This window comes from Ahaetulla prasina, chromosome 2 (genome assembly GCF_028640845.1).
Source record: "Ahaetulla prasina isolate Xishuangbanna chromosome 2, ASM2864084v1, whole genome shotgun sequence".
In the NCBI taxonomy this organism is placed as follows: Eukaryota; Metazoa; Chordata; class Lepidosauria; order Squamata; family Colubridae; genus Ahaetulla; species Ahaetulla prasina.
The window spans coordinates 127,194,700-127,218,008 of record NC_080540.1 but is presented as its reverse complement, the minus strand read 5'-3'; positions in this window follow the sequence as shown (position 1 = coordinate 127,218,008).

The window sequence follows — 23,309 nt, the reverse complement described above, 5'->3', positions numbered from 1 at the left end:
TGATCAAAGTCTTTTCTTTAATCAAAGCTCTCAAATTAACCATCTCAATTAAAATCTATCACCTTTACCATCCATTGTCCCATGTAGGTATTTGTAAGTCCTTCCACCTTTGTGGATTATAAAAGTCTCGCCACTGTTATCATACATGAAAACAAAGTTCCATAAAATCTTTCAATCTATTTGTCCATTAAACCAAAAAGAAAAAACTCTGGTTCTAATCATAGATTAACTTTAAAATCTTCAGAATCAAGTGAAAGCTGAAACATAACAATGAGAGCTCAAGGTGGAATAAAAACTTTTTAAAAAAAACTTCCAAGAAATTTTAGAAATCCTTGACCTTGAATGCCAAGAATATTCTTCTTCCTTAAGTCATTTCTTCTGCTTCACAGCTAATTTAAAACTAGGAGTGGGAGAAATTACTAAAAACCAGGTGGGAAATTATAACTTTTTCTAGTTAATCAAAGGGCCGATGCTGCATAGAGAGCCAGCACAAAGATGGTATGCTTTAGGAGAGAGCAGAGAGACATGGTTGTAAAGGAGAAAGCACAAACAAGTTAAAACTGCACAATCTCTTTGGAAATGCCCATGGACCCCTTCAAATGGCCTCCACCCTCTTCAAATCAGTATAACCTCTGTGGCTCAGGGCCTCTGTGGCTCAGACTGCTACGACAGTCTGTTATTAACACAGCTGCCTGCAATTAGTGCAGGTTCTAGTCCCACCAGGCCCAAGGTTGACTCAGCCTTCCATCCTTTATAAGGTAGGTAAAATGAGGACCCAGATTGTTGGGGGCAATAAGTTGACTTTGTATATAAATATACAAATAGGATGAAGACTATTGCTAACATAGTGTAAGCCGCCCTGAGTCTTCGGAGAAGGGCAGGATATAAATGCAAAAACAACAACAACAAAAACCCTGCATTTTGTAACCTGTATAGAGAACATAGAATGTTGCTGTATACAAGTCAGAACATTCAGTTGTCTAACTTAGAGCTGTCTACTCCAAAAGGAAAACTGATAAGTCTCCCATATGTTAGTGAACTACATTTTCTAGCAAATGCTATCTCTGGTCATAATAGCTGGAGCTGCTGGAAATTGTGGTCCATCCCACCTGACAGAATCACAGTTCTCCCATCCCCAGTACATTTTCTCATGAATGAAGAGTCCCGGGATAATGTTGCAGGATCCAATCTGGGTCAGTTGCTGGGACCAGAGGTTTTGATTTCCATGCTTTCAGACTCATGCTGGAGCTCATCTTCAGGGAGCTTGTCTCTAGCAATTCTAATATTTCTAACATTTTCTATTTCTACTTAGAGAAACTAAAGATTGCCCTTGAAACCTTCTAGATCTATTAACTTAACTATGGTTTCTCTTTATAAAGCCATTGTGGATTCTGTTGTGCTCCTCAGACTTTTGTCCAAGTGCAGGAACAAGAAAATGTTTAAACATTGTTATGCAATTTCCTTCTAGGTATTTAATACTCCATGAGATTGTGTATCAGCACCTTCAGTGTCAGACCTGACATACGAAATCAAGAGGATCAGTGTAAATATAGTTTTGTATTTGTATTTATTTGTCAAGCATGTATTTTATGACAGATACAAATATAAACATAATTATAAATACATGTGAAGGATACAAATAAAAGAAAACATTAGGACAGGGATGGTAGGCACACTGGTGTGCTTATGCACGCCCCTTACAGACCTCTTAGGAATGGGGTGAGGTGTACAGTAGACAGTCTAAGGTTAAAGTTTTGGGGATTTGGGGAAGAAACCACGGAGTCAGGTAGTGCATTCCAGGTGTTGACAACTCTTGTTATTGAAGTTGTATTTTCTGCAGTCTAGTTTGGATTAGTTTACCATGAGTTTGTATCTATTACATGCTCTTGTACTGTTTTGGTTGAAGCTGAAGTATTCATTGCCTGGTAGGACATTGTAGCAGATGATTTTATGTACAATGCATAGGTCAAACCAAAGACGGTGAAGTTCTAAATTGTCTAAGCCCAAAATTTCGAGTCTGGTGGCATAAGGTATTTTGTTGTGAGCAGAGGAGTGGAGAAATTACTAAAAACCAGGTGGGAAATTATAACTTTTTCTAGTTAATCAAAGGGCCGATGCTGCATAGAGAGCCAGCACAAAGATGGTATGCTTTAGGAGAGAGCAGAGAGACATGGTTGTAAAGGAGAAAGCACAAACAAGTTAAAACTGCACAATCTCTTTGGAAATGCCCATGGACCCCTTCAAATGGCCTCCACCCTCTTCTATAACAAATCAGTATAACCTCTGTGGCTCAGGGCCTCTGTGGCTCAGACTGCTACGACAGTCTGTTATTAACACAGCTGCCTGCAATTAGTGCAGGTTCTAGTCCCACCAGGCCCAAGGTTGACTCAGCCTTCCATCCTTTATAAGGTAGGTAAAATGAGGACCCAGATTGTTGGGGGCAATAAGTTGACTTTGTATATAAATATACAAATAGGATGAAGACTATTGCTAACATAGTGTAAGCCGCCCTGAGTCTTCGGAGAAGGGCGGGATATAAATGCAAAAAAAACAACAACAAAAACCCTGCATCTTGTCACCTGTATAGAGAACATAGAATGTTGCTGTATACAAGTCAGAACATTCAGTTGTCTAACTTAGAACTGTCTACTCCAAAAGGAAAACTGATAAGTCTCCCACATATTAGTGAACTACATTTTCTAGCAAATGCTATCTCTGGTCATAATAGCTGGAGCTGCTGGAAATTGTGGTCCATCCCACCTGACAGAATCACAGTTCTCCCATCCCCAGTACATTTTCTCATGAATGAAGAGTCCCGGGATAATGTTGCAGGATCCAATCTGGGTCAGTTGCTGGGACCAGAGGTTTTGATTTCCATGCTTTCGGACTCATGCTGGAGCTCATCTTCAGGGAGCTTGTCTCTAGCAATTCTAATATTTCTAACATTTTCTATTTCTACTTAGAGAAACTAAAGATTGCCCTTGAAACCTTCTAGATCTATTAACTTAACTATGGTTTCTCTTTATAAAGCCATTGTGGATTCTGTTGTGCTCCTCAGACTTTTTCCAAGTGCAGGAACAAGAAAATGTTTAAACATTGTTATGCAATTTCCTTCTAGGTATTTAATACTCCATGAGATTGTGTATCAGCACCTTCAGTGTCAGACCTGACATACGAAATCAAGAGGATCAGTGTAAATATATTTTTGTATTTGTATTTATTTGTCAAGCATGTATTTTATGACAGATACAAGTATAAACATAATTATAAATACATGTAAAGGATACAAATAAAATAAAACATTAGGACAGGGATGGTAGGCACACTGGTGTGCTTATGCACGCCCCTTACAGACCTCTTAGGAATGGAGTGAAGTCTACAGTAGACAATCTAAGGTTAAAGTTTTGGGGATTTGGGGAAGAAACCACAAACCACAGAGTCTGGTAGTGCATTCCAGGCATTGACAACTCTGTTACTGAAGTTATATTTTCTGCAGTCTAACTCAGAACAGTTTACCATGAGTTTGTATCTATTGTGTGCTCTTGTATTGTTTTGGTTGAAGCTGAAGTATTCATTGCCTGGTAGGACATTGTAGCAGATGATTTTATGTACAATGCATAGGTCAAACCAAAGACGGTGAAGTTCTAAATTGTCTAAGCCCAAAATTTCGAGTCTGGTGGCATAAGGTATTTTGTTGTGAGCAGAGGAGTGGAGGACTCTTCTTGTGAAATATCCCTGGACTTGTTTGATTGTATTAATGTCCGATATGCAGTGCGGGTTCCAGACAGATAAGCTGTATTCAGGAACTGGTCTGGCAAAAGTTTTGTGTGCCCTAGATTGCAGTTCAATATTACTGGAGAAGAAGCTACGCAAGATTAGGTTAACAACTCTTAATGATTTTTTAGCAATGCTGTTACAGTGAGCTCTGGCACTTAGATCATTTGAGATGAGTACTCCAAGGTCTTTGATAAAGTGTGGGTCATCTGTTAGATTGTATCCGTCCAGCTTGTATTTTGTGTTCTGATTTTTTTTTTTGCCAATGTGTAAGACAGAGCATTTGTTAGTTGAGATTTGGAGTTGCCAATTGTTTGACCATTCTGATACATAGTCAAATCTTTTTGTAGAATAGCAGCATTGTCAGTGGTGTTGAATACTTTTACATCATCCGCAAAGAGAATGCAGTTGCTTATAATATGATCGCAAAGGTCATTTATATAATGTATAAAGAGTGTGGGTCCTAAAACACAGCCTTGGGGGACACCGCTGTTAACAGGTGCAGGGTTAGATAAGGTGTTCCCTATTTTGACTACTTGCTGCCTGTTTGATAGGAACGCAGCTATCCACTTATGCAGGAATCTGGAAATGCCATAAGATTTTAGTTTTAGAAGTAGCTTATTGTGTACCACTGAATCGAAAACTTTACAGAAGTCTATATAAATTGCATCTATTGATTTATCCTGATCAAGTTTTGAAGTCCATATGTTTTTGCAGTGTAATAGTTGCAGATTGCAGGACCATTTTTTTCTAAAGCCAAATTGCTTATTAGAGAGTAGGTTGTTAGTCTCTAAGTGGAGGATAATGGATTGGTTTATGATTGATTCCATGATTTTGCAGATGACACAACATAATGAGATTGGTCTGTAATTATCAATTACAGTGGTCATCCTTTTTGAGGATAGGGATGACCATGGCCAGTGACCATAAGTTAGGTAAGGAGCTGATTCTGAAAGATATTTCGTAGATTATGCTAAGTGGTTCTGCTATGGAGGTTGAGAGCTTCTTTAAGAAGTAGGCACATAATCCATCAAGCCAATCGATAGAGATGGTTTTAGGTTGCAAAGTGCCTTTTCAATGGCATCTTCTGTGAAATCGACATGTAATAGATCGTTGTGGTACGATTGGGAAATGAAAGGCATGAGCCATTGCTGTTTACAAAGACTGAACTGAAGAATGTGTTGAAGAAGTTGGCCTTAACGGTTTAATCATTACAGTCTTTCCCATTTGGTCCTTTTAGTGGTGGGATGGATCTTGGGTCTGAAGCTTCCTTATTGTTATGGGTAATTTATGGATAATTCTAACCAGTTCCCTTTCCATATTTTGGACTTCAGCTCCGTATCTGCCACAGCCAGCATGATCAATGCTGTGGACTAGACAATACAGTGTCATTCCAAAGACCCTCTAAGTCATGCAGGGCTGCCTCATTGTCTTATTACAGTGATGATGGAGTGTTCCTGAGAGGAATAAACTAAGAACATTGGGCGTATATGCCCTACTATTCCCATTAAGGTCACGCAAGATGTGAATGTCATCCCAACTGCCCTGTTAAAGCAAGAAAGCACCAACAACACTTGCAGGTAGTCCTCAACTTACGACCACAATTGAGCCCAAAATTTAGTTACTAAATGAGACATTTGTTAAGTGAGTTTTGCCCCATTGTGTGACTTTTCTTGCCACGTTTGTTAAGTGAATCACCGCAGTTCTTAAATTAATAACATGGTTGTTAAGTGACTCTGGTTTCCCCATTGACTTTGCTTGTCAGAAGGGTGCAGAAGGTGGTTCACATAAGCCTGGGAACTGCAACTCTATAAATGTGAGTCAGTTGCCAAGTGTCTGAATTTTAATCACTTGACCATGGGGATGCTGCAATAGTAATAAGACAAAAGCCAGGAAAAGCTGGCCCAGACAAGATAACTCCTTCTTGCTTAAAAATCTGTGCTGACTAATTGGCCCCCATCTTCACCCATATTTTCAATAAATCACTAGAGATGTGTTATGTTCCTTCTTGCTTCAAACGCTCTACCATCATCCCAGTGCCGAAGAAGCCCACCATCAAGGAACTGAATGACTACAGACCAGTTGCTTTAACATCTGTAGTCATGAAAACCTTTGAAAGGCTAGTGCTTTCCTACTTGAAAACCATCACGGATCTGCTGTTAGACCCCTTGCAATTTGCATACTGAGCAAATAGATCAACAGATGACCTCTCACAATACTAGACAACACAGTATCAACAGTAGAAACCTTCAAATTTCTAGGTTCTATCATATCGCAAGATCTAAAATGGACAGCTAACATCAAAAACATCATTAAAAAAGGACAACAAAGAACGTTCTTTCTGCACCAACTCAGTAAGCTCAAACTGCCCAAGGAGCTCCTGATTCAGTTCTACAGAGGAATTATTGAGTCTGTCATTTGCACCTCTATAACTGTCTGGTTCGGTTCTGCAACCCAACAAGAAAAACACAGACTTCAGAGGATAATTAGAACTGCAGAAAAAATAATTGCTACCAACCTGCCTTCCATTGAGGACCTGTATACTGCACGAATCAAGAAGAGGACCGTGAAAATATTTACAGACCCCTCACATCCTGGACATAAACTGTTTCAACTCCTACCCTCAAAACGACGCTATAGAGCACTGCACACCAGAACAACTAGACACAAGAACAGTTTTTTCCCGAAGGCCATCACTCTGCTAAACAAATAATTCCATCAACACTGTCAAACTATTTACTGAATCTGCACTACTATTAATCGTTTCATAGTTCCCATCACCAATCTCTTTCCACTTATGACTGTATGACTATAACTTGTTGCTGGCAATCCTTATGATTTATATTGATATATTGACCATCAATTGTGTTGTAAATGTTGTACCTTGATGAAGGTATCTTTTCTTTTATGTACACTGAGAGCATATGCACCAAGACAAATTCCTTGTGTGTCCAATCACACTTGGCCAATAAAATTCTATTCTATTCTATTCTAAAAAATGGTCATGACACTTTTTTCAGTACCATTGTAACTTTGAGTGGTCACTAAATGAATTGTTGTAAGTCGAGGACTACCTGTACTGTATGTTTACCTGTCCTTTGTGTACACTTCAGTGCACACTTGAGAACTTCATGGCAGCACGCAGTTAATTTGCTAGTTTCTAGGCAAGAAACCTGTAGATGTTTCAATCTTATATTTATATTTTAGATTTTATATCATACGATAGGCCTTATTTTAATTGTGATGCTTCTGGCACAAATAAAGAAAGTTTGGGCAGCAGTGATATACAAAAGTGCTTGAGGCAGATGATCACTTAAGTGACAATGGCAAAGACAGCACGTAATATGGCCCAGGAGAAGGCAATGGTAAAACCCAACTTGGATTGAAAATACAAACATTATGTGAAGACCTAGCTCTCTAGAGAAGGCTGTGATGCTGGGAAAAGTGAAAGGGAACAGAAGAGTGGAGGAGAGGCATCATCAAGGTGGATGGGCACATTGTCAGAAGACCAGAAGGACCAGTTTGTGAACACTTTGTCATGGAGCAAATCTAGCTATGTTGCTAAGAGTCATCAACACTGCCTTGACGTCACTGAACATTCAAAAGATCTTGAGGGTCAGAGGTAGGTTTCAGCAGATTCTGACCAGTTCTGGAGAACCGGTAGCGGAAATTTTGAGTAGTTCAGAGAATCAGTAGTAAAAATTCTGATTGGCCCCGCCCAGCGTGAGATTGAAATAATTTAACAACCGGTTCTCTGCCCTAATGATTTCTTCCAACAACCAGTTCACCAAACTGCTCAGAAAGTTAACAGCTGGGTCTCCCTAAGTGGTGCGAACTGGCTGAATCCCACCACTGGCCCCGCCCCCATCTATTCTCCTCCTCCCAAGTCCCAGCTGATCGGGAGGAAATGGGGATTTTGCAGTAACCTTCCCCTGGATTGGGGAGGGAATGGAGATTTTACAGTATCCTTCCCCTGCTACGCCCACCAAGCCACACCCACAGAACTGGTAGTAAAAAAATTTGAAACCCACCACTGTTGAGGCCTGTAAAGTTCTCTCCACCTGCTCGAAACAAAATTAAAAAGTCGTCTCCGTGGCTGAAGCTCATATAAAATCCTCTGGTTTTACTTTGGCGTTCCGATTTTGTGGGGTCAACATGGTGCTGCAGTGCTGAAATTTTTCAGAGGCAGGGTGACTTCATTGACAAACTAGAAAAAGGAAATTGGCCAGGATTAAAATGTAAACCAGTGATGGCTCAATAGCAGCACACAGCAAGTTTAGCTAATTAAAAGCCCACTCAAAGGGAAAGGGAGTGGATGTTTGAGGATGTGCACATGGATTCTTACAGAACATAAGTGCCAGGAACTTTGCCTAGCTGCTAGCTGCAATCCATAATAATTTGATCATTTATTCTTCAACAGCCCCAAATGTCTTAAATCTCCCATCTACCTCTCCAGCCTCCTAGCAGCTGCTGAAGACATGGCTGTGTTGTACAGTCAACAGCACGCAAGGATTCAGCATGAAAGGAAACCTGAGGTAAATTCATCTCATTAGCTGTGTCTGTGTTTATTGCTTCCTACCCCATCCTAGTCCCTGGAATGCAGAAGGTTGATAGGGTCCTTTATAAAGCCTTTAACTGGGCTGCCAGGCATCAAAAGAAAAGTGCTTTTTAAAATCAGCTAACATTGATTTAAAGCCAAGGCAGAGCATATTTCTTCCCCGCAATGCAAGTCAGAAAAGAAAGAAGGTGGTGTCCTGTTTGAATTTCAGCTTTCATCACTGGAGATGGGGAAGTTTCTAGCTTTCATGGTACTAAATAACAAAATGCATGCAGGAGGCTGGAAGGAGAGAGAATACGGCGGGTACTTATTCTCCTGTGCAGATGATAGAGGCAGTGGATGATTCGTCCTCTTTTCCTGGAGGGAGGATAATCAGAGCCACTTCTCAGAAATGAAATTGGTGTCCTCAAGGGGCTCCTTCCTGCACTGGCAATCTATTTGAGTTCTGCAGTTTTTATAGCCAGAGAGACACCTCCTTCCTTATTCTTTTGATGAACTTCCTATCTGCGCAAGACCTTGCTATATTTCATTATTTTCCGATTGAACTTCTGGCCTGGGTGGAATTTAGATCACTTTAGATGCCTTAATAGATTATTTCAGTCTGATACTGTATATCAAGGCCCCTAGAAGCTTGTCATGCTGTAAATCAGGGCGCGTAACCTATGGCCCCCAACCTAATTTTAAGAAAGTTTAGCTAATTTTCAAGTTTTTTCAGAAAAATCTCCATGACAAATTAATTCAGACTCTTAGCAAGAGCAGTACAATCTAGCCTATAGCATGAGGAGTATACCAATAGCATTTAGACTTATATAGCGCTTCCCGGTGCTTTACAGCCCTCTCTAAGTGGTTTAAAGAGTCAGCATATTGCCCCCAACAATCTGGGTCCTCATTTTACCAACCTCAGAAGGATAAAAGGCTGAGTCAACCTCGAGATCATAAAAATTGAACTGCTGGCAGTCCAGCAGAATTAGTTTGCAATACTGCTTTTGATGTTTAGGAGAGCATGAGAAAGAAAGGGCGAGAGAGGAGTCAGAATAGAGTAGATTGCATCTTTGGGGTAGAGATCATTCCAGTCTTATTAAAGCAGTAGCAATGGTAGATGTCATGGGTCTTTGCTCCATTCTTTCTTGGGCTAGTCTCCAAAGGCATGAAAAAGCAAGGAGATATATCTTCTGGGAAATTAGTAGGAAACATCCACAAATTTGGTCCTCTCCATCATTATTATACAGTATGTGGAGCTATGAGGAGAGAGCCTCCAGAGCTTTGGGATAAGTTATTACCACTTTAGTCCTTTTCATCTCCAAACCAATGTCTGGCGAACCCAATTTGCTAAATAAGGAATAACATGGGAGTAAATGTAGTGAGCCGGCCCATCAGTGCCAGGTTAGGTTTCAACTCCATATTAGGAACCAAGAAGCCAGCTGGATCATCCATGTGTTTTCTATCCAGTGTGCCAGAATCTGCCTTGCAGTGTCTCGGTTTTCTCCCCTTGCAGGAAAAGATTCTATTGATTTTTCCTTATGTTCAGAGTATTGGGCAAATTTCTCTTGGGGATGCCTTGAGCTTACTTTATTGGCGGAGTCAGCAGAAGATGCTATTATTGATGCTGTTGTTATTTGTGTTACACAGCTTTCCATCACTCGGAAGGCTTTCTGTATGTCCACATTTTACAATAAAAAACAAACACCAATAATATGAGATATTTTATGATATCTTCCCTTAGAATTTAATGGAAGCATGAAAAGGGAGGGAGGCTGCAGACAACTGGAGAGAGGATAGGCCATTGAAAGACAGAACTATAACACACCATCAGATCACTTTCTAGGTCGGGGGTGCTTAGATCTGGTCAGCGGGACCGCCCTGGAAACAGCGAAGGACCAGCCCGCAGTGCCTCTCCTAGCAAAAACGGAGCTCAGGGGGGCCATTTTAGCTGGAGCACTCTGGCCACCACAGGTGATCCTGACACGAGTGACGTCGAGCTGACCATGCCCAACCTGACCACGCCCAACCTAGCCAGGCTCCTGCCCCCCCAAGGACAAACAAAACCCTGATGTGGCCCTCAATGAAATTGAATTTGATACTCCTGTTCTAGGTCAATATTGTAAGGGCAGGAATACCATGGATTCCTAGCCATATTTGGGAAATTTGAAAAGTTTGAATGAGAACAAATAGAAAAGATGCATGACACATGTTCCATTGAACCAGCTATATCTTTGGATGAACATTACTTTTCTGAAGCATGTGCACCTTGCAAATTGTTGTGACCCAGGTCCAAGTAGGTAGTAGGAAACTCAGTCAGTGAAAAAACAAACAAACTTTATTTGAACAGCTGAGAATTACTTCATTCCCAGTGTAGTTCAACTAAATTAAAGCAAATTCCTCCCAACACAAATTCCTCAGTCCTATCGCAAACCTTGGTCCAATTTGGCAAACTGCCAAAGGCCTTTCTTGGCAAACGTTCAGAAGTCACTGATAAATGCAAGAAGACGAAGCTACCAATGTTGTTTTCTGGCAAAGCCCAAACGCCGTTGCTGGTCTGTTTTAAGCCTTATGGGAGGGGCCAGTCATCTCTTGGCCCTACTCCCGAGTCGTCCTCTTTGCTTGAGCTGCTCTTGCCTCCTGGCAGCTCTTCTCATGTGTGCATTAGGAATAGGTTCCTCCTGTTCCTCTGCCTCACTACTATCAGTCTCTGGAGGCTCTGGAGTCCGCACCTCACTCCCTGATGGCCCTGGCCCCACTTCAGCCTCATCGCTCTCTGACTCTGTTGCCAGCTCTGCAGGCTGCTGGCGGACCACAACACAAATTCCATTTGTACTCTTGTACAGATTGTCCTCAAACTTACAACCCCCATCGAGTCCAAAATTTCTGTTGCTAAGCGAGACATTCGTTAAATAAGCTTTGTCCTTTCTTACCTTAAATGAGCTTTGCCCTATTTGCCCTATTTTCTTACCATAATTGTTAAGTGAATCACGGCAGTTGTTAAATTAGTAACACGAATGTTAAGGGAATCTGGCTTTCCCATTGATCTTGGTTGTCAGAAGGTGGCAAATGTGATCACATGATCCCAGGACCCTGAAATTTTCATAAATATGAATTAGCTGCCAAATGTCTGAATTTTTATCACATGACTATCGGGATGCTATCGGGATGCTGCAATGGTTGTTGCCAATGTGAAAAATGGTCATAAGTCACTTTTTTCAGTGCTGTTGTAACGTCGAATGGTCACTAAATGAACTGCTGTAAATCCAGGACTCCCCGTATTCATTTGAATCAGAAACTCAACTCTATGGCAGTCGAGCATTCTGCCATTTCAGAAGGAAAGGGAGAGAGGAGTAGAAGGAGGGAAGAAAGTAGGTAGGAAAGAGTAGAGAAGGAGGAGGGGAATAAGAAGGTTAGATAGGGTGGAAGAAGGGAGGAGTGGAGAAGGAGGAGAGGAAGTAGTAAAGTGAAGGAGATGAAGGATATGAAAGTAGTAGAGGGTAGAGAGGGAGGTTGTGAAGAAAGGGAGTGGCAATCGGGCAGGCCTGAATCAGTAATAAATAAAAATTAATGATTAATGATGGATAATAGTTTGTACATAAATATGATGTTGGAAAATGGAAATAAAAATTATTTTTTTAAAAAAGAAAGAAACTCAACTCTATGTGCGTATATGTCAAAATAATGTAGAACAACTCTTATATAAATTATAAGCTCTGTGTGTCTGCATGTGAGTGCATCCAAAGTCAGAAAAAAGAAAGAAAATAAATCCTCAAATATAACTCCAAAATGTGCCCCTGGATAGAATATGACAATATCCTGGCAATGGTTAAAACAGTCTACAAATTGCATGAAAAGAATTCTTTACGCTCTCTGTTATTTTCCCATCATTTTTAATGACTGTTCAGTTGGCTAACTGCAAAATACAGTCCCCTGCCATCAAAGATGACAGTCTTTGCTGACATCTAGTGGCTACAGAAATAGAGAATGGCTCCAACATCTCCATTTCATTTACATGGAGAATTCATGTATTGGATTTCAGCTGTCCAGCAACCAGGCTGGCTGGAGTAATAGGAGCTGAGTCCATTACATTGAGAAGGTTTCTGGTTGGTTTATGTGCTTCAAAAGATTTACGTTCTCTTCTATTCTTTCAACAAAGCCTGAAATTAAACACTTGATAAATGCATCATTTTTTTTAACCCACCATGAAAAATTGAAGTGTATTTTCACGTATATATTTGAATATTTTCCTTTGTGTCCTTTGGGTTGTTTTTCATCTTATGGTGTTTTGCTTTTAAAGAAAGATTAACAGCTCTTAAAGAACAGCTTGTGTAATCCAATAGTGTATGGATTGAATATCCAGCCTACATGGGTTGTGCTAACAAAGGTATTCACGAATCCAGCCCATCAAAGGTATGCGTCTTTTCCATTTTTAAATCACAAAACCTGTGTTTGTTTCATTAGGCAACTTTTCCTAACATACATTTCACATGCATTTGGAACAGAACTTGTCTCAAAATATTGTTGTGATATGTAGCTGACCTCAACATGTGTACAAAAACATACTGTTCCAAATGTGCATTTTTTAATTTTACGTTGAAAAAAAATTCTTTTGAATCAGATGTTATCAGATTCAGTAACTTATATATTTAACTCATAATTCGCTGTGCTGAATGGAATTTGGGTTAAATCTTACTTTGATCATATCACATTCAGGTCAAAGGGTGAGGGCAGACATCTAAAAACAGTTCCCCCATCGTTTCGAACAATGCAATTCTTGCGGGAGGAATATAAAAGCGAGAAGAACACTCTTGCTTGTGTCCTGCATTCATTTGCTGTTTCTCAATTTCAGTAGTTAAGAAAGGAGCTACGATTGCTTCTTCCATCATTGTTCCAGGAACCACAGAGAGTTGGCCAAGGTTGGGTCTCCAACCTTGGCAACTTTAAGACTTGTGGCCTTGAACTCCCAGAGCTCAAAGCTGGCTGAGGAATTCTGGGAGTTGAAGTCGATAAGTCTTAAAGTTGCCAAGGCTGAAGACTCCTGCTCTAAGACACACAGTCTATTTTCAATCTGTTTTCTGAAAAGGAGGAGGAGGAACTTTTCTTTCTGTAGCTATGGAAAGGTTTGCATTGCTTCTTCAGTTTTGACCATAATTCTTCTCACCATTTTGACCAAGACAAAGAAAAAAAGAAATCAAAAAAGTACTACAGGGTTTTCTAGATCTGGAGAATGACGAAAGAAGCCCATCAATGTGAAGAGATAGCATAACTCATTTCCCTCAGAAGAAAACTTTGGGTGGCAGTGAATAAAACACATAAAGTAAATAAAAACCTTCTCACTAGTCTGTACTTCTGGTATCACTCAAGAGGGCTTTAAATAGGATAGCATTTTCCAATTCCCTTCAGTTTCTTTGTCTATTAGATTTTCCTGTTCTGTGCAAGAAACCCTTCTCTAATTGGTATGACGATTTGCCCCAACACAGACTTGTGTAGAGAAAAGTATGGTATGGAACACAAGGACTATGTATGTCTCAGAAGTGTATTTGACCCTCAACTCTTCTTGCAAATGTTGTGCAGTTCCATCACAATGGAGTGCTTTTAGAAAACCTGAACAAAGCAATGCAGAGGATCTTGGAATGTTTTAGGACAATTTGGGCAAGATGAAACTGGTTTGTCTATTTTAAAGATAAAACTGCACTTTCCTTTAGAAGAGTATTCAAGGTCCTTTTTAGCTGTTCCCTGGAGGATTCACCAAGGCAGATTTTTTCCAGAATTTGGACTTTTCCAGAGAGAATTTTCTAGGAAGGGTTACAACTTTTTCTTCATTAAAGAAGGAACAAACTTGGCATGAAGAACTTTTATTCCTTTATCCAAGATTTCATACTCCCAAAAAGAAAGCTAGAAAGTAAATATAAATTATTTCTGTGTTGTTGTTTTTTAAAAAACTGAGATTGGACATCTCAGGGGGGGGGGGGGCGGAATCCAGCCCAAACTAAAAGATATCATTTTAAGTCATTTTTTTGAGCCAAATTGATTTCAACATGCATATGTAACAGAGATACAAAATATATGTATGTATATACAGTATGGGGTCCTCTTTTGCATGTAGTTGTTTCAGATGATACAAAAACTCCAGCAATTATTTCAGACAGTACAAAAATTCCATTCCTCGAGGCAGTCACCCTTCACCTTATGCCTGGGCATCTCTTAGCTTTATAAAGCCTCAGTAATCTCGAGAGAAACTCCTTGATATGCCTGACAATTCTCAAAAATTAAGTTGGATCAAAAATGGCCTGCAGGCAGCTGCTCATCAGACTGAAGCTAAGAGGAACTTTTGGTTCAAGTTTACATTCACAACAAATTAAACCGCAGAACTGGCTAACTTTCAAACTGATTAATCCTGTAATCTTAGGAAAACAAAGGGCTTATCTGCTCTGCCCAGTTGCTCTGTCACCAGATTGGTCAGCAATTATTTTGGGAAGCCAGGAACAGATGATGCCACCTTACACTCCCTCTCTCCCATGATGTGAATGTTACCCGTGGGAGTGTTTTCCTGCTGGGGCTTTAAAACTATTTTCCATTTTATGTCACCTTGAGTGCTCCTGTATGTTTGGATTGGTGGTCTTTACCTCAGGATAAGTTAACCACTGAACATGTATTTTTTTAAAAGCCCAGGGAAAAGTTGTATGGTGGAGAGAGAAAAAATTAATTAAAATATACAGTTTAGGTTTCTTTAGGGTTTCATATCATCAACCTTTGATTTGTAGTGCAAATATTAAAACTGCTGTACTATTACAACAGTCTTAGCAAACTTAAGTTTAGAAGACATTAGAGAACAACAAGGTTGTTGTGCTTAGATTTATGTATATCTCAATGCTTTTAACTTAGAATACATACATTCAGTTTAATTGTGTGTGTCTCTGTGTGTTTGTGTGTGAGAGTGTGTATGCCTAGGAGCAATGTTGACTCCTGGTGGCAGCCTGGACAAGTCCCCTCACTTTTCTTGGCAAGATTTTGCCTTTCCCTTCTTCCTAGGATTGAGAAAAAGGCTGGCTCAAGATCCCCCAGAAGATTTTATGTGCAAGATGGAACCAGATCTTGCAGTCTCCCAGTTTCAAGCCTGATGCCTTAACAACTATACCAAATTAGTTTTATAAGTGTACATGTATAAAAGAATATATGTCCAGGATTACTCATCCACAGGATGAAAAATATTTCATTTTTCAACAATTGTTTCCTTAGAACAGAATACTGCCAGAACACAGAGGCACAATGTGATAGTAGCAGTCCCAGACTAACTACTTCCAAAAGTGTTTCAGTCCTGACAGTATTTTTGTAAATAGGCTGAAATTCATGCCAATATGAGAGATGACTGCAGCAGCATAAGACTGAAGATATACGTTTAGTTACAAAAATGTTTGCTGACTCTGTAATATTTTTAGGATTGTACATTGAATATTCTATACTTTATAACCTGATTCTAAAACAAAAACCAAATCTCCACAGAATTGAACTTACATGTACCTGAATCAGAGGATGATGTTAACAAGACCTTATCTTGGAATAACATCAATTATTGCTACTTTTCTCCTTGTGAGGCCATGGTGCTATATTTAGAATAGAATAGAATAGAATAGAATTTTATTGGCCAAGTGTGATTGGACACATAAGGAATTTATCTTGGTGCATATGCTCTCAGTGTACATAAAAGAAAAGATAGCTTCATCAAGGTGCAACACTTACAACACTGAATGATAGTCATAGGGTACAAATTTAACACTTAATGATACAACATTTAATGATAGTCACAGGCTACAAATAAGCAATCAGGAAACAATCAATATCAGTATAAATCGTAAGGATACAAGCAACAAAGTTACAGTCATAAGTGGAAGGAGATGGGTGATGGGAATGATGAGAAGACTAATAGTGCAGATTTAATAAATAGTTTGACAGTGTTGAGGGAATTATTTGTTTAGCAGAGTGATGGCGTTTGGGAAAAAACTGTTCTTGTGTCTAGTTGTTCTGATGTGCAGTGCTCTATAGCGTCATTTTGAGGGTAGGAGTTGAAACAGTTTATGTCCAAGATGTGAGGGGTCTGTAAATATTTTCACAGCCCTCTTTTTGATTTGTGCAGTATACAGGTCCTCAATGGAAGGCAGGCTGGTAGCAATTGTTTGCTACCTTAAATTACTACCTTAATTTAAGTTATTAGGGACTTATAAATGGAAAATAAGGAGCTGTAAGTCCCTACTGCCACTAGTTATATGCTACCAGGACATCTGAGAGATCATAGAATTGGAAGTACAGGAATCCAAATTTTCCAAACAGAAGACTATATCCAAGCGCAGGAATGCTACTTCGGGGTTAGTTATTGGTTCTATTCTAAGACTGCTCTTTCTGTCAGGGTTTCTCCTGTTATTTAACTGACCTCTACCTTCTTGGAGCTTCAAACTACATTGACATCCAATGTTCTTTGCGCTATTTATTTATGTGATCACACAATAGCTTTCCAAGATTGCTTTTCTTCAATAGAGTGATGGGATTGGCTATTTCCATATCTGATGGTTAGAAGTTTCAAAAATGTTTAGTGAATTCTTGAAGTGAAAGGAAAGCTTTTGAGGACTTCTGTTGCAAAATATGCACATGGACACAAGCACATACACAAAACTGACAGTTTATGACATTAAAAAATTACGTAAAACCATTTTGTCCAAGTATTTCCAACCATTTACATTACAGCCTCAGTAAAACCCAGCTATTATTCTGTTTATGAATATTCTATTTACCACTATAAATGGTAAATAGAGTTGAATAAATTCAACTTCATCTGATTTTGGTCCTTACTGTAGTTTATCTTATATGGTGCATTGGGCAGTGGTTAAAACTGAAAGGGACTTTGCCACCTGTTTTTTTGTTGTTGTTCATATTTTCTTCTTATGCTTCACTCAGTTTCCAATAAGCAAAGACACTTGCATCTACAGATGGCTTTAGTAAAGGGAGGAGGGGGGAAATTGGCAATTTTTGCTTTTCTATGTTAAATGGGGAGAAAAATCCCCTTTATACATGCTTCCCAGGCACTTTTTGTTCAACTAAATAAAATTACTAGTTATGCTGAATTGCATAACCCTGATATACAAAACAAATTTTCTAGCCTGTTAAATAAAATTATAGGAATGGCTCTGAAAAGAAGACATTAAAATTTTTAAAAAGAGAGAAAAAACAGTTGGGCAAGAATGCTAAAAATGCCAGAAAATGCTGGTAATAAACATATTCATCTCCCTTATTGCTGAAGAATTGTTATGTTATAAACTGCACATATCTTTCCACCCTTCATGTTAAATACTTTTTAATTAAATGGGCTATTTGGGAGTTGCAAAATATGTTTTATTTTTATATCCTTGTGTTTTCATCTTCTGCAGTTTTCTGTGTTTTTTTTTTTAGGGGGGGTATGGTCACTTGTCTCCAGCCAATAGCATTTTAAAAACTGTTTCTTCTTCTTGTTCTTGTTGTTGTTGTTGTTTTGCTCTCAAATAGCCCTTAAATCAAATATTCTTTGATTTAAAAAATCAATTTACATTAAAAAATTTAATTTTTTAAAAAAATAATGTGGAGGGAAACTAAATTAAGATTGGGAAGTTTTTTGGGCATTATGTCTGCAAATTTATAGGTAATCCTCAAATTACAACCACAACTGAGCCCAAAATTTATGTTGCTAAGTGAAACATTTGTTAAGTGAGTTTTGCCCTATATGACGATTTTTCTTGCCACAGTTGTTAAGTGAATCATTGCATTTGTTAAGGTAATAACACAGTTGTTAAGTGAATCTGGCTTCCCCTTTGACTTTGCTGGTCAGAAGGTTGCAAAAGGGGATCTCATGACTCCGCAAAAAACCATCATAAGTCATTTTTTTCAATGCTGTTGTAATTTTGAACGGTCACTAAATGAAATATTGTAAGCCGAGGACTACCTGTAGTGGTTTCTTTGAAAACGCAACTGACAGTGTTGTCTTTTGCTTTTGTAATAGTTTTTTCCCCCCACGGTTCTGAGGTTCATCTCCACTAAAGGCACTTATAGGTTTCTGGTTAGTATTTGCACGTGCTGGTTTAAAATAAATAAATAGAGTTTGCCCCAGAGCATTTCCATTGTAAAGTACATGAACACCCTTTTACTAGAAGGCATCACAGTATTTGACTAAAGACTGCTGGGGAAATGTTCATAATGCTGAATTCTTAACAGGCAAGGCTTGAATAAATATCAAAAAAGGCTAGAGGCTCTTGCTGGGTTTTATTGTTATTTGGACAGTGTATTTTCCCATCTCCACAGATACTGATATAATCTTCTATAGTTCACTATATGTTATGAATTACAGATACTATCTTTAGCCTTCAACGGGGTCTTGATCTATAGTCCTAGGAGCTGTTCCCCACCCTTTCCCCCCCCCTTTGAATTTCATAATGGAAATTTGTGGGGACCCAAGGCAATCATTTTACATGTTCTTTGAATTAGCTTTTCCTTTCTGATTACACCACGGGGGGCAGGGGGGGGAATCAATAATGCTCTACTTGGAAATTGCGCCATTCTGTGAGGATGGAAGCATAGAGAGCAGCTTGTTTTCCTTACAGGTTTCCCTTTTCTTACTAGCTAGGATGATTAAGGTTTTCTGATCCTTTTCTTAAAAGCTCTTTTCTTAACTTTGCTGAAAAATCAAAGGGCAGCTTGCAAGCGATCCAGTTTTATCACTGCAGCGCTCAAATAGTCCCCCCCCCTTGGAAATTACAGGGAAGCTTTTATGAGTGAGGTAAAGCTGAAAAGCCTAGCAAGATAAATCTGTTCTGGGGAATATACACTACCTCTGCCTAGACCAGGATATTTGAATGGGTAGTGCAACTAGGGAAAGGGAAATGATTAAAGGGCTTCAATTGTGGGTACCAGGCTACAAAAGGAGAGATTGTGAGTTCTAGTCCCTCTTTAGACATGAAAGCCAGCTAGGTGACCTTGGGCCAGTCACTCTCTCTCTCAGCCCCACCCATCTCACAGGGTTATTGTTGTGAGGAAAATATGAGAAGAACGAGTGTTGGATACGTTCGCCGCTTTAAGTTATTTGTAAAAAATAAAATTAATTAACTATTTTAGGTTACCTTGATTAAATCAGAAGTGTATTAATTTCATAAAGAGGGGAGAGGACAATTGCAGTTGGAGGATGGCTTATTTCAGACCTCAGGAAAAAACATTAGAAGAGATGCAAGGAGATGGGTGGTAAGAGAAAGATGGAGGGAAAGAAAGAGAGAGAGGGAGGAAGGGGGAAGAGGAGGAGAGGGAGGAGGGGAAAGAGAAGGCATTTCTTATCCCACTTTTGTCCTGATCTCTTCTATTGCATACTCATCCCCCAACAGATTGCTCTCAAGCCATAAAAAACTTATGGTAACCCCGTTTAAAGGTAGTCTTTGATGTAATTTCTCCGCCTCCTTGACTCAAAATCAAAATAACTTAAATAAATCAAAATGACTCAAAATAAACAATCTTTTTCTGTTTTGTGGTTGTCCTTTTTTCTTTACCTTCTTTTCTCTCACTTTTTCTTTGCATTTAGATAAAAAAATCAAATGGAAATATGAAACAAATGCTCATCAGTAAAGAAGAAATGAAAGATTGTCTTCTTACAATGCTCCAGAAGTTAGCTTATTAAGGATCAAAGCTGTTTTTTCTTAACTATTATTCCTTGAGGTCCTTGAGGCATGTTGTTGATCTAGGTATGCCTCTCACGCAACTGATACAGAAATTTCTGTAAGAAAGTCAGAAATCATTTTTCAGTGCTGTTGTAACTTCAAATAGTCACTAAACAAGCTGTTATAAGTGGTGGAAAGCAAGGAAGGTTACAAATGGAAAGTTGTTTGGAACTCCTATAACATTTGTCAGTGCAGTAGGATAATTGCATGTGGTAGTGTTTCATCTTGCAACATCCAAATTTAAGTGTTGCCTGGAAAGAAAATAGTTTTTACAAATAAATATATTTTAAAGCTTTATAGTTTAACATGTAAGGTAGTAAAAGTGACATCTGTGCGAAGTATTTTGAAGATGCAAAGCACTAACACAAGAATATAAAAAGTGAGTTCCTATTTTTCAATGACTATGCATTTACTTCCATGTCGGGATAGTTACAAAAGAATAAAGAAGGAACACCTAATTTAGTGTCCCAAATCACATCCAGATGCTGTATCATTGCTGCACATTATAGGTAGCTAAAGCGGATAGAGCTCTGGCCCCTGGGGTATTAATTTTTTGTTGCTGAAATTACGCAGCAGCCACTGCAGTTACAGCTAAATAATATACAGAATAGTTAAAATAATTGGTGGAGATAAAGATGCGCTGGTATGTCATCAGCTGAAACACTTTATGTGACAGTCCATCTGGAAGATGTAATTACAGTTAAACTTGTTACTGTAGTGCTAAGTTTTGGCAAGCACATACTTTTTGGCTTTGTCAAGGGAATTATTTGACATGTTAATCTTAGGCTTTTACCTAAGTATCCCGAGGCTGATGTTGTTTACTGAGCACAAAAATCCATGCCTGAAATTTGGCAATTCCAAAAATAGCTCCATTTGACTCAAGTTAATCTGGAGGCAACCAGATTTGAGTCACAGTTCAATTACTGTATATGTGAAATTTGAAAACTAGAGGCAATGTATCTTCAGCTAATTATTTTGGGACATCTACAATCAGCTGGGACTTCTTTTTAAATATAATTGGCAGGCCTGTTGAACCCTGTCTGGTGGGATGAACTTTGCCTGGAAAAATAGGCTCTAAAAATAAGTTCTAGTCTCTTGTAAGATTAGTCCCCCCCACCAAAGATTTTTATGATATATTTTTGTTCTAACAATTGGAACAGGAAAGAAAGAGTCCTGAGAATAAATCTCTCAGAATTCTGCTTAGTAATATTTATTAGAAGGAGAGTTAAGATTAAGCATTGTAGTGAACACTGACTTTTAAATTAAGTGCCAATATGTAGAAATTTTATGGTAGAAAACTCTTATCGGTTTTCTTGACTTTTTATAATAGGCAACCCTTGAAAGCCTGCTGCTTTGCCTTTGGCTGGACTACTTGCATAATTTATATTAAATAATATATTAAATAAATAACACCAGACTTGAAATTTTGGGCTTAGACAATTTAGAACTACACCAACTTCAGTCTGACCTAAGCATAGTACATAAAATTATCTGCCACAATGTCTTACCTGTCAATGACTACTTCAGCTTCAACCACAACAATACACGAGCACACAATAGATACAAACTTAAGGTAAACCACTCTAAACTTGATTGCAGAAAATACGACTTCAGCAACAGAGTTGTTAATGCCTTGAATGCACTACCAGACTCTGTGGTTTCTTCCCCAAACCCCCAAAACTTTAACCTAAGACTGTCTACTGCTGACCTCACCCCATTCCTAAGAGGTCTGTACAAGCACACCAGCGTGTCTACCGTCCCTGTCTTAATGTTTCTTTTTACTCATATCCTTTTCATGTATTTAAATTATGGTTATACTTTTACCTGTTATCTTATATATGCTTAAATAAATAAATAAAATAAATTTATTATTTCGGTGACTTTTGCTAGATGAGAAGCAACTTTCACATTTTTTTAAGGAAATAGTTCTTGTAATTTTATTTTTAACAGAACTGATAACAATCGCAAAGAAAGTTGCCTTTTTAGGTGGGCTAAATAAACCTTGCCTAATTTCATATAACTACTACAAGAAAGTTTGTATGTATAGGGGAACTCTTACACGTTTTATTGCAATTTTTTAAAAAAGAAAACCTCTTTGTTGTATTGTATTATAAAATAATAGTAGCATTTTTGAGCTATGCAATCTCAAGAGTGATACCAAGAGAAGAACAGTGAAAACAGTCTTTCTCGTGTTCAGTTGGCTGGCTGAACTGAAAAAGGAAGTATACTGAAATGTAAATATACCAAAGTTTGTTGAGACTCTTTTCCCAGATGAATACCAATAGTGCTTAGATTTATAATCCACTCCACAGTACTTCGCAGCACTTCCTGAGTGGTTTAAATATGCCAACAATCTGGTTCCTCATTTTATTTATCTCAGAAGGATGAAAGGCTGAGTCAACCTTGAGCCAGTCAGGATCGAACTGCTGGCAGGCGGCAGAATTAGCCTGCAATTCTAACCATTGTGCCACCACCATGAATGGTGTCATTGTGGGTTTTAGTTTTTATTGCAATGTATCCTCAGTATCACTGGATTTTTCTTTCTCCTGTTGCATTCTGAACAGTGAAACACTATCTCTATAAGCTATATAACATTAGTCAAACATTTTTCAGCACAAAATCTTTAACGGTAAACTAATAAAACTAAGCATAACCATTTTTCATAAATGTAAAGAAAAGGTCAGCATTTATCCCCTCAAATTAAAAATCAATAGTATATTTAAAAAACATAAACTAATCTTTCAATTATGCATTTTTTTTAAAAAAAAGTGAAACAACTATTTAGGGTAAATAAATACTCTAAATAAGGAAACAAAATTCAAAACCCATTACTAATCATGAACATATATCTTTCCCTAATTAGAAACCATAAACCTTCTCAAGTTACTGGTTAACAATTTACTATCAATGCTATAATAAACATAGTAGTTTTAAGGTGCCATAGGACCCTGTAGCAGATTTATAACTATTATAAATCCTAACAGTTAGGGGTTCTTACATGTTCATTAACAACTTGCATTCCAGAAGAAATAATTTAATCATCCTAAATTAAAGCCTATTTTGGAAACTATTCAATAGGGAATCTGTCCTTGTATAATAAACACATACATAATTCACTCCTGAGCCCTGATTAAATCCCAAGCAATGAAATAATATTATGAACAAAAGGTCAAAACAGTGCAAGAAATAGTATTCCCTGTGATATTCCATGGAAGCGAAAGTTGGACTTTGAAGAAGCAGGATACAAAGAGTATTGATGCGTTTGAAATTTC